This window comes from Mobula birostris, chromosome 15, assembly GCF_030028105.1.
Source record: "Mobula birostris isolate sMobBir1 chromosome 15, sMobBir1.hap1, whole genome shotgun sequence".
NCBI classification, from domain to species: domain Eukaryota; kingdom Metazoa; phylum Chordata; class Chondrichthyes; order Myliobatiformes; family Myliobatidae; genus Mobula; species Mobula birostris.
The window spans coordinates 80,109,902-80,123,351 of NC_092384.1; positions in this window are offsets into that span (position 1 = coordinate 80,109,902).

The window sequence follows — 13,450 nt, forward strand, 5'->3', positions numbered from 1 at the left end:
CCCTCGACTTATGAAAGCTAACACCCCATAAGCTTTCTTAACTACCCTATCCACCTGTGAGGCAACTTCCAGGGATCTGTGGACATGTACCCCGAGATCCCTCTGCTCCTCGACACTACCAAGTATCTTGCCATTTACTTTGTACTCTGCCTTGGAGTTTGTCCTTTCAAAGTGTACCACCTCACACTTCTCCGGGTTGAACTCCATCTGCCACTTCTCATCCCACTTCTGCATCCTATCAATGTCTCTCTGCAATCTTTGACAATCCTCTACACTACCTACAACACCACCAACCTTTGTGTCGTCTGCAAACTTGCCAATCCACCCTTCTACCCCCACATCCAGGTCGTTAATAAAAATCACGAAAAGTAGTTTAGGTTCCTAATCTCGGATATCAATAAAAAACAAATTCCTGTTTAGTCAGAATCAGTGATATTCATTAGAATAACCTTTATTACTCCAATTTCTCTAACTAATTAGATCTGGTGTTATTCCCTATTTAAAGGTTACAGACTAACATTTCCTTTTTATTTATCCCTATTTAGTTAGAAAACTAATTAAATTCCTATTCTTGGGTATTATGGTTAATTTAAGTGTCTGTTCAAGTCAACATGTCTACAAATTCAAATTCAATCTAAATAAATATATATAGATCGATAGATAAAGCTTAACTCCTTTCATGACTATTCTCCAATATCACAACTTTTAAACAAAGTAAATTTCGTTCAGTAACTTATCAAAATCTTTGCAAAATTAATCAGTTCTTGCAGAAAATCAAATTCAAATCCTTCGAATGAAAATAAACTTTTGCATCCAACCGTATTTAGTCCTCTACGTCATGAAACACTGCTTCCGCGCTGGTCCTTCATCTTGAGCGGCTTGCCATCTTGTTTGTTGTTTCGTTGAAATAGTTGATCGTCCATGGAAAGCTGATTCACAAACTTACAGAAAACAAGCCTGACCTGCATACAACAGGATTACAATCCGTAAGTTATTATACACATTCCATTTGCTATTTCAAAATAACTCAATATCACATTGTAATTTCCAAACACTTCTCTATTTCACCAGTACTGAACATATTTCACACACAAATTATACAGTCAGGACAGTAAAAGTGTTAATTTACCAAATCCCTTGGTATAATTTAACAGAATTAATTCCCGGTTACACGGTAGAGATCTTGGACACTTGCCTCTGCCGATACTGTCTCGTTATAGCTGCTGCTTGTTATATCTGTAGCTTCAATAGATCCTTTATCACTATTCTCTCCTCCAGGGATTTCATCCTGAGGTTTTCAAGTTAGTAGGGTAGAGATACTCACTACTAATTTCACTTTATATCTTTAGTTTCTAATAGTTTGCTGTGCTTCTCTTGCTATCCCGCACCTGCGTCAGCTACGCCTCGTCCTTGCATAGGTGTTCTACCCCCAATTTCTCTCTTTCTTAAAAAATTCAGTAAACCTTCTTTACATCCCTCCACAAGTGGAGCTTTCTAACATTCCATCTTTTGGGTTTAATTAACCTGGGTTACACCCTTCCCCTTTGTATTAATGCAAGTCTCTTTGCATACGGCTACAGGTGGCACTGTGATGGGTTTGGGCTGTTCTTCATTTGTGAAATCTAGAAGAGATTCTACAATAGCTGAACTCAAAGCTTGGAAAAGGGACTGAATTACTGTCACTAAAGGATCTCCGAGCTCAGGATATGTGAGAGTTCTGGGTTTTTCTCCGTGTCTAGAAGACCTTCTGAGTTCAGACTCTTCTTTAGGAGAATTCTCATTTGTGGTGTCGTTTCTAGTCAACACTTTATCACATCTCTTTTTCTTACTGAACCTCAGACTCATCTGAGATTGACGAAATTTCCAGACTTCTGCCATAAGCTGGGATACACTGATTACGCATTTCCTCGTTTATTGTTTTTTTCCACAGGGTTTTCTTCAGGATTGATAGGTAAGTTATTTTCTACAGTGGATTCCTCCACATCAGATAAATAACTTGCGTTTCTTTGAGATTCCAGCACTGGGTCTGCAACTGGGGTGGCTGTAAATGGCCGGTTTGGGTTGGAGGCCACAGTTCTTCTGTGCAACTGTTCATAAGTTTCCGGACTCCTAGAAGGTTCTTTTACAACATCAAGTCTTGGTCTGTGGTAATAAACCACATCCTCATCCTCTTCAGAGTCAATTGAATTTTCTTCCTCTTCAGCCAACTGTTCATTCTTCATATTGTGAGTTGTGTACTTGCGAAGAGGGACAGGAGAAAGTTGTTCATTGTCTTCAGAAGGAAGAAATCCACAAGGGAGCAATAGATCCCTATGTAATGTTTGTATGGGCCCAGACTGTTTCTTAGGGCATGCCTGGTAGCCAGGCAGATCACCAGCTTGGCTCACCACTACATAGACTAATTCTTCCCATTGATCGGCAAGTTTGTTTTTACCTTGTAGACGCACATTCCTTAGTAACATTCGTCTCCTTCTTTCAACCCTGAAGCTGTCGCAGGTTTGTCATATGTGGTCTTGTTTCAGTCTGCCGTTTTCTGTGCGTTCCCCTTGCCTATCTTGAAGCTTTCCTCAAGATGAGATTTAAAATTTTGTGCATACTGAGAGAGTGATGTACCATGTTTGTCTTTCAAGGGTAGTCCGAAAGCTAAGTCAACTGGGAGTCTGGGATGTCGTCTGAACATCAATTCATATGGACTAAAGCCAGTTTTCTTGTTCCTAGTACAATTATAAGCATGGACTAGGGGTTTCACAAATTCTCGCCAGCAAACTTTTATCTTTCATCTCTGGGGGTTTCCACCATATCTAAGAGGGTCCAGTTAAACCTCTCGACAGAGTTTCCTCTAGAATGATATGATCTAGTTCTAATTTTTTGAATTGCAGCTATCTCGCACATTTCTTTAATCAAGTGGGATTGGAAGTCAGGCCTTCTATCGCTGTGGAGGCACTCGGGATAACCATATTGCAAGATGAAATGCTCCCATGTTCACTTTGGAACCATCTTGACTTTTTAGTTAGGTGTAGGAATAGCCAAGCATATTTAGTGAATGTTCAGTTATTACTAACACATCTTTTGTGTTACTTTGATCGGGTTCTAATGTACGAAAGTCCATGCAGACCAGCTGCAAGGGTCGAGTACTCACAATATTCACTGACAGAGCAGCTTTCTCAGGAAAGGTCCTCCTTCTTGCGCATCAAACACATGTTCTAATCTTGGGTTCCACATCTTGGGCCAATAGGATCAGCTTCTGACAAAATACAGGGTACAATCAATACCCTTGTGACCAAGGTCATCATGAAGACCCTTAAGTACCTCAGATTGAAACTTTTCAGGTCAAACAAGCTGGTATGTTGTTTTATCTCCAGTTAATCTTTTTCTGTAGAGAATCCTATCTTTTAGCTCCAGATGATCCCATTCTCAAAGAAAGTTGGGTAGTCTAGGGATTGTGTTTCTCACTGAAGAGGATGATTTTTCTGCATCAGCTTGATAACTTCCCTAATACAAGGATCTGCTAACTGCGAGTTGGTAATCTCAGCATCAGAGAGGTGAGAAATGACTGGTTATCCCCCACACTCATCTTCTTGTGCGTAATTGTCTGGTATAACACTTGAATGCAACTTTAAGGATCGAACATGTGCAATGGCAACATCTGCGGCAGGTTCTGTTTGTTGGATAAGATGACTCTCACATACCGCTTGCACAACGTCATTGCTAACTTCACCTGCATCACCAAGTTCACCAGATGACTTTCAGTGAACTTCAAGACGTGCGCCCGCTCTTTCTGGGATGAGAGATCATCTGATAGTCCTCCTTGTGGCCATCAGGACAACCCCGTCAGCGTCATTGTTCAGCTTCCTGGACCTATATTGCAGCTTAAAATGATCAGTTGACAGAGTGGCTAGCCATCTGTAACTGGTTGCATCCAGTCTAGCAGTGGAAAGCACGCAAATCAGGGGGTTACTGTGTGTTGCCACAACAAATGAACTAACATAAAGATAATCATGAAATTTTTCACTGACTGCCCATTTTAGGGCTAAGGACTCTAATTTATGGGCAGATTATCTTGATTCGCTACGGGAGAGTCCCCTACTGGCAAAGGCAATGACCCTGCTGGAGGGCATCCTCAAAACCATTAGTGCTGACATCTGTGTTTAAGATATATGGCAGTTGAAGGTTAGCAAACACCAGCACTGGAGCAGATGTAAGTTCCTTTCAGATTTGGTCGAATGCTTCTTGACATGTGGTAGTCCAACAGCCTCCAAACGGGTCTTTTGGATGATGTTATCAATCATCACCTTGGAGTTCTTTTTAGTAGGTGGGTACCCCGATGTCCATTCACTGAGTGACTTAACTTTTCGAGAAAAATCCTTGATAAATCGGCAGTAATGCCTAATAAATCTAAGGAGGGACTTCAATTCCTTCAGATTTCTGGGAATTAACCAGGTTTTAACTGTGGCGATCTTGCCAAAGTCAGTTTGAACTCCTTGATAAGACACGATATGTCTGAGATATTTGACTGAGATCTGTGCAAAAACACACTTTTCTAGAGCTAGCTTATGTCCGTACTCTCTGAGTCGATTCAGGACTTTCATAAGTCTTTCTTCATGCTCGCCCAAGTCTTTAGAGAACACAATGATGTCATCGATGAATACAATGACTTCCCTCGGGTTTGTATCAGCCATGCATTCCTCCACAAGTCACTGAAATATGCTTGCAGTGTTTGTAATTCCCTGTGGCATCCTTTTGAATTTATAGAATCCTACAGGACACACAAAGGTGGTTTTAGGCTCGTTGGCTTCCTCAACCTCTAACTGGTAATAACCAGGTTTAAGGTCAAGGACTGAAAACCTTTGGAACTGGTCAAAACCATAAAGGTGTCTTCAAGCTTCAGCAGTGCACAGGCGTTTTTAATTGCCTGTTGGTTTGACTTTTGATCATCTATACACAAATGGACATCCCCATTCTTTTTTCTCACCACAACAATTGGAGAAGATAAAGAAGATTCAGGCTCTCTCACCACTCCTGCATTTAGCAATTAATGGAGATGCTTTCCAACAGGTTTTCTATCTTCCAGGTGTATAGGTCGAGATCACTGTTTGAATGGTGTTTCATCAATAAGGTGGTTCTTTCAGAAGTATAGTTTGTACTGAATTTAGTTCAGCTATAACGCATCTGAGAGGAATCATGACATCATATTGGAGATCACTACAGGTAAGTGACAACGTTGCTTGTTTTCTAAAGTAACCAGGCGAGTCTTTACTACAAGTCCTCCAGGCATGGGAGAAGAAGATGCATGCTCCACAATAGCCCATTTCTCAGGGTGCAACATTCTGACTGTGAATGATCCACACAAGACTAGAGACTACCCAGCTGGATTTTTTCTAGAATCCTTGCCAGGTCCTCTCATCAGCCCAACACTTTCCTCTGTAGTATGTCTTTGTAGAGTGCCTTCCTGCTTCAAAACATTCACCATTGTTCCTTTACCTAAAAACTTCCAGGACTTGCTTATAGACAAACTTGGGAGAGAATTTCTGGCTACTTTGCAGCTTGGAGTAGTCTATATACAGCTTATCAAGGGTACTCATGCCAACAAACACCACAGGCTGTAACCATAGAGATATCTGAAACAATCAATGCCAGGGTGGGGATTTATACACCCACACCTATAAAGTTTTTGGGGAATGTAACATTGACTTCTACATATCCCAAGTATGGGATAGATTGTCCATTTTCACCCTTAACTTCCAACAAGTTGGTGAGAGAATGAAGTAACACACACAAAAAATGCTGGTGAACGCAGCAGGCCAGGCAGCATCTATAGGAAGAGGGACAGTCGACGTTTTGGGCTGGGGCCCTTCGTCAGGACTAACTGAATGAAGAGCTAGTAAGAGATTTGAAAGTGGGAGGGGGAGAGGGAGATCCAAAATGATAGGAGAAGACAGGAGGGGGAGGGTTGGAGCTAAGAGCTGGAAAGTTGATTGGCAAAAGGGATACGACGCTGGAGAAGGGAGAGGATCATGGGACAGGAAGCTTAGGGAGAAAGAAAGTGGGAGGGGGGAAGCCCACAGGATGGGCAAGGAGTATAGTGAGAGGGACAGGGGGAGAAAAAGGAGAGAGAGAAAAAAATAGAAACATAGAAACATAGAAAATAGGTGCAGGAGTAGGCCATTCGGCCCTTCGAGCCTGCACCGCCATTCAGTATGATCATGGCTCATCATCCAACTCAGAACCCTGTACCAGCCTTCTCTCCATACCCCCGACCCTTCAGCCACAAGGGCCATATCTAACTCCCTCTTAAATATAGCCAATGAACTGGCCTCCACTGTTTCCTGTGGCAGAGAATTCCACACATTCACCACTCTCTGTGTGAAGAAGTTTTTCCTCATCTCGGTCCTAAAAGACTTTCCCTTTATCCTCAAACTGTGACCCCTCGTTCTGGACTTCCCCAACATCGGGAACAATCTTCCTGCATCTAGCCTGTCCAATCCCTTTAGGATTTTATACGTTTCAATCAGATCCCCCCTCAATTTTCTAAATTCCAACCAGTATAAGTCTAGCTCATCCAGTCTTTCATCATATGAAAGTCCTGCCAACCCAGGAATCAATCTGGTGAACCTTCTTTGTACTCCCTCTATGGCAAGGATGTCTTTCCTCAGATTAGGGGACCAAAACTGCACACAATACTCCAGGTGTGGTCTCACCAAGGCCTTGTACAACTGCAGTAGTACCTCCCTGCTCCTGTACTCGAATCCTCTTGCTATAAATGCCAGCATACCATTCGCCTTTTTCACTGCCTGCTGTACCTGCATGCCCACTTTCAATGACTGGTGTATAATGACACCCAGGTCTCGTTGCACCTCCCCTTTTCCTAATCGGCCACCATTCAGATAATAATCTGTTTTCCTGTTTTTGCCACCAAAGTGGATAACTTCACATTTATCCACATTAAATTGCATCTGCCATGAATTTGCCCACTCACCTAACCTATCCAAGTCACCCTGCATCCTCTTAGCATCCTCCTCACAGTTAACACTGCCACCCAGCTTCGTGTCATCTGCAAACTTGGAGATGCTGCATTTAATTCCCTCATCCAAGTCATTAATATATATTCTAAACAACTGGGGTCCCAGCACTGAGCCTTGCGGTACCCCACTAGTCACTGCCTGCCATTCTGAAAAGGTCCCGTTTATTCCCACTCTTTGCCAACCAATTCTCCATCCACATCAATACCTTACCCCCAATACCATGTGCTTTAAGTTTGCACACTAATCTCCTGAGTGGGACCTTGTCAAAAGCCTTTTGAAAATCCAAATATACCACATCCGCTGGTTCTCCCCTATCCACTCTACTAGTTACATCCTCAAAAAATTCTATGAGATTTGTCAGCCATGATTTTCCTTTCACAAATCCATGCTGACTTTGTCCGATGATTTCACCGCTTTCCAAATGTGCAGTTATCACATCTTTGATAACTGACTCTAGCAGTTTCCCCACCACCGATGTTAGGCTAACCAGTCTATAATTCCCTGGTTTCTCTCTCCCTCCTTTTTTAAAAAGTGGGGTTACATTAGCCACCCTCCAATCCTCAGGAACTAGTCCAGAATCTAAAGAGTTTTGAAAAATTATCACTGATGCATCCACTATTTCTTGGGCTACTTCCTTAAGCACTCTGGAATGCAGACCATCTGGCCCTGGGGATTTATCTGCTTTTAATCCCTTCAATTTACCTAACACCACTTCCTTACTAACATGTATTTCCCTCAGTTCCTCCATCTCACTGGACCCTCTGTCCCCTACTATTTCCGGAAGATTATTTATGTCCTCCTTAGTGAAGACAGAACCAAAGTAATTATTCAATTGGTCTGCCATGTCCTTGCTCCCCATAATCAATTCACCTGTTTCTGTCTGTAGGAGACCTACCTTTGTCTTAACCAATCTTTTTCTTTTCGCATATCTATAAAAGCTTTTACAGTCAGTTTTTATGTTCCCTGCCAGTTTTCTCTCATAATCTTTTCTCCCCTTCCTAATTAAGCCCTTTGTCCTCCTCTGCTGAACTCTGAATTTCTCCCAGTCCTCAGGTGAGCCACTTTTTCTGGCTAATTTGTATGCTTCTTCTTTGGAATTGATACTATCCCTAATTTCCCTTATCAGCCACGGGTGCACTACCTTCCTTGATTTATTCTTTTGCCATACTGGGATGAACAATTGTTGTAGTTCATCCATGCGATCTTTAAATACTTGCCATTGCATATCCACCGTCAACCCTTTAAGTGTCATTTGCCAGTCTATCTTAGCTAATTCACGTCTCATACCTTCAAAGTTACCCCTCTTTAAGTTCAGAACGTTTATTTCTGAATTTAACTATGTCACTCTCCATCTTAATGAAGAATTCCACCATATTATGGTCACTCTTACCCAACGGGCCTCTCACGACAAGATTGCTAATTAACCCTTCCTCATTGCTCAATACCCAATGTAGAATGGCCTGTTCTCTAGTTGGTTCCTCGACATGTTGGTTCAAAAAACCATCCCGCATACATTTCAAGAAATCCTCTTCCTCAGCACCCTTACCAATTTGGTTCACCCAATCTACATGTAGATTGAAGTCACCCATTATAACTGCTGTTCCTTTATTGCACACATTTCTAATTTCCTGTTTAATACCATCTCCGACCTCACTACTACTGTTAGGTGGCCTGTACGCAACTCCCACCAGCGTTTTCTGCCCCTTAGTGTTATGCAGCTCTACCCATATCGATTCCACATCTTCCCGGCTTATGTCCTTCCTTTCTATTGCGTTAATCTCCTCTGTAACCAGCAACACCACCCCACCTCCTTTTCTTTCATGTCTATCCCTCCTGAATATTGAATATCCCTGAATGTTGAGCTCCCACCCTTGGTCACCCTGGAGCCATGTCTCTGTGATCCCAACTATATCATAATCATTAATAACAATCTGCACTTTTAATTCATCCACCTTGTTACGAATGCTCCTTGCATTGACACACAAAGCCTTTGGGCGCGCTTTTACAACTCTCTTAGCCCTTATACAATTATGTTGAAAAGTGGCCCTTTTTGATGCTTGCCCTGGATTTGTCGGCCTGCCACTTTTACTTTTCTCCTTAGTACTTTTTGCTTCTACCCTCACTTTACACCCCCCTGTCTCTCTGCACTGGTTCCCATCCCCCTGTTGTGAACTAACCTCCTCACACCTAGCCTCTTTAATTTGATTCCCACCCCCCAACCATTCTAGTTTAAAGTCACCTCAGTAGCCCTCACCAATCTCCCTGCCAGGATATTGGTCCCCCTAGGATTCAAGTATAACCCGTCCTTTTTGTACAGGTCATGCCTGCGCCAAAAGAGGTCCCAATGATCCAAAAACTTGAATCCCTTCCCCCTGCTGCAATCCCTCAGCCACGCATTTATCCTCCACCTCATCGCATTCCTACTCTCACTGTCGCGTGGCACAGGCAGTAATCCCGAGATAATAATAATAAATAAATAATGGATGGGGTACGAAGGGGAGGAGGGGCATTAACGGAAGTTAGAGAAGTCAATTTTCATGCCATCAGGTTGGAAGCTACCCAGACGGAACATAAGTTGTTCCTCCAACCTGAGTGCGGCTTCATCTTGACAGTAGAGGAGGCCGTGGATAGAAATATCAGAATGGGAATGGGACATGGAATTAAAATGTGTGGCCACTGGGAGATCCTGCTTTCTCTGGCGAACAGAGTGTAGGTGTTCAGCGAAACGGTCTCCCAGTCTGCGTTGGGTCTCGCCAATATATAGAAGGCCACATCGGGAGCACCGGACGCAGTATATCACCCCAGCCGACACACAGGTGAAGTGTTGCCTCACCTGGAAGGACTGTCTGGGGCCCTGAATGGTGGTAAGGGAGGAAGTGTAAGGGCATGTGTAGCTCTTGTTCCGCTTACATGGATAAGTGCCAGGAGGGAGATCGGTGGGGAGGGATGAGGGGGACAAATGGACAAGGGAGTCACGTAGGGAGCGATCCCTGTGGAAAGCAGAGCGGGTGGAGGGAAAGATGTGCTTAGTGGTAGGTCTGACAAGTTGTGATTTTACGCTCAGTTTGATGTCACCAACAATGAGCCCCCGAGGAGAGCCACAGAAGTGACCTGCACGTGGTCATCTCTGAGGCTGCGGTACACAGCTGTTCCAATGAGTGGACAGTCGCAAGGCTGCGGGGCCTGACGGCATCCCAGGGCAGGTACTCAGAGTGTGAATGGCACGACTGGCAGACGTGTTTGCAGACATTTTTAATCTCTCCCTCTCCCAGTGCAGAGTGCTCTCCTGCTTCAAAACATCCACTAGTGTTCCTTTACCTAAAAGACCAAGGTAACATGTCTAAACAACTGGCGTCCTGTCGCACTCACCTCAGTAATAAGCAAATGCTTTGAGGGGTTTGTCAAGGACTACATCTGCAGCTTGCTACCACCCACATTGGACCCCCTACATTTCGGCTGCCGACACAACCAATGGGCAGATGATGCAATAGCCACAGGTCTACACACCGTCCTTACACCTCTGGAGAAGAGGGATACTTATGTCAGAATGCTGTTCTTGCACTACAGTTCAGTGTTCAACACCATAGTTCCCTTCAGGTTCAACAAGAAGCTCAGAGACCTTGGCCTTGACCCTGTCTTGTGCAGCTGGATCCTAGACTTCCTGTCAGATGACCAGCAGGTGATAAGAATGGGCTCCCTCACCTCTGCCCTCTGACCCTCAACACAGGTGCCCCTCAGGACTGTGTACTAAGCCCCCTCCTTTACTCTATGTATACTCATGACTGTGTCACCACCCACAGCTCCAATCTGCTAATTAAATTTGCTGACGATACTACATTGATTGGCCTTATAGAAACAGAAAATCTACAGCACAATACAGGCCCTTCGGCCCACAAAGCCGTGCCAAACATGTCCTTCCCTTAGAAATTACCGAGGGTTACCCATTGCCCTCTATTTTTCTAAACTCCATGTACCTATCCAGGAGTCTCTTAAAAGACCCTATCGTATCCACCTCCACCACTATCGCTGGCAGCCCATTCCATGCACTCACCACTCTCTGTGTAAAAAAAACTTACCCCTGACATCTCCTCTGTACCTACTTCCAAACACCTTAAACCTGTGCCCTCTCGTGCTAGCCATTTCAGCCCTGGGAAAAAGCCTCTGACTATCCACACAATCAATGTCTCTCATCATCTTATACACCTCTATCAGGTCACCTCTCATCCTCCTCTGCTCCAAGGAGAAAAGGCCGAGTTCACTCAACCTATTCTCATAAGGCATGCTCCCCAATTCAGGCAACATCCTTGTAAATCTCCTCTGCACCCTTTCTATGGTTTCCACATCCTTCCTGTAGTGAGGCCAACAGAACTGAGCACAGTACTCCAAGTGGGGCCTGACCAGGGTCCTATATAGCTGCAACATTACCTCTCGGCTCTTAAACTCAATCTCACAATTGTTGAATTCAAATTCACCGTATGTCTTCTTAACCATGGAGTCAACCTGCACAGAAGCTTTGACTGTCCTATGGACTCAGACCCCAAGATTCCTCTGATCCTCCATGCTGCCAAGAGTCTAACCATTAATACTATATTCTGTCATCATATTTGACCTATCAAAATGAACCACTTCACACTTATCTGGGTTGAACTCCATTTGCCACTTCTCAGCCCAGTTTTGCAGGCTATCAATCTCCCGCTGTAACCTCTGACAGCCTCTGACACTATCCACAACACCCCCAAACTTTGTGTAATCATCAAATTTACTAACCCATCCCTCCACTTCCTCATCCAGGTCATTTATAAAAATCACAGAGTAGGGGTCGCAGAACAGATCCCTGAGGCACACCGCTGGTGACCGACCTCCATGCAGAATATGACCCGTCTATAACCACTCTTTGCCTTCTGCGGGCAAGCCAATACTGGATTTACAAAGCAATGTCCCCTTGGATCCCATGCCTCCTTACTTTCTCAATAAGCCTTGCATGGTGTACCTTATCAAATGCCTTGCTGAAATCTATATGCACTACATCTACTGCTCTTCCTTCATCAATGTGTTTAGTCACATCCTCAAAAATTAAATCAGGTTCGTAAGGCATGACCTGCCCTTGACAAAGCCATGCTGACTATTCCTAATCATATTATGCCTCTCCAACTGTTCATAAATCCTCTCAGGATCTTCTCCATCAACTTACCAACCACTGAAGTAAGACTCACAGGTCTATAATTTGCTGGGCTATACCTACTCCCTTTCTCGAATAAGGGAAGAACATTTGCAACCCTCCAATCCTCCGGATCCCTCCCATCCCCATTGATGATGTAAAGATCATTGTCAGAGGCTCAGCAATCTCCTTCCTCACCTCTCACAGTAGCCTGGGCTATATCTCATCTGGTTTCAGTGACTTATCCAACTTGATGCTTTCCAACAGCTCCAGCACATCCTCTTTCTTAATGTCTATATACTCAAGCTTTTCAGTCCGCTGTAAGTCATCCCCACATTTGCCAGGGTCTTTTTCCCTAGTGAATACTGAAGCAAAGTATTCATTAAGTACCTCTGCTATCTCCTCCAGTTCCATACTCACTTTTCCAGAGCAGAGATTCTGTAGGCTGTGTGTGCAGTGAGCAGGCAGTAGAGAACCTGCATGTTGTGTGTGCAGTGAACATTTAGCATAGACTCTGTAGACTGTGTGCAGTGAACTGCAGACTGTGTGCTGTGAGCAGTGACAGAGAGGATAGGAATAGTATAAGGTGGCAGATAAATGTGTAGCTGAAGAATTCAAGCAGGGGGCAGGGACTCAGATTTCTGGATAATTAGGACCTCTTCTGGGGCAGGTGGGACCAGTACAAAAAGGATAGGATGCATTTGAATCCGTGGGGGATCAACACTCCTGTAGGAAGATTTACTACAGCTGTTGGGAGTGGTTTAAACTAACATGGCAGGGGGATAGAAACCAGTATAATAAAGCTGAGGATAAGCCAGCAGGTTTACAAGTAGATGATGGGTGTAATACGAATGTAATGAAGGTCTAGCCGATGAATGGGAACAAATGCAGACAGAACAAAGAGTTAAATTGTACCACAGAGGCAAAATTCAAAAGGGAAAAGAATGCAGGACTGAAGGTGTTGTATTTAAATGCATGTAGCATTCAGAATAAGATGGACAAACTCGTGGCTCAATTAGAGATTGGCCATTACAACGTTCTGGGCATCACTGAGTCATGGCTGAAAGAAGGCCATAGTTGGGAGCTTAACATCAAAGGATATCCTGTGTGTTAAAAGGACAGGCAGGAAGGTATAGGTGGTGGTGTGGCTCTGTTGGCAAGAGATGGAATTACATCTTTAGAAAGAAGTGACATAGGGTCAGAAAATGTTGAATCTTTGTGGGTGGAGTTAAGAAATTGAGAGGGTAAAAGAACCATTATGGAAATCGTA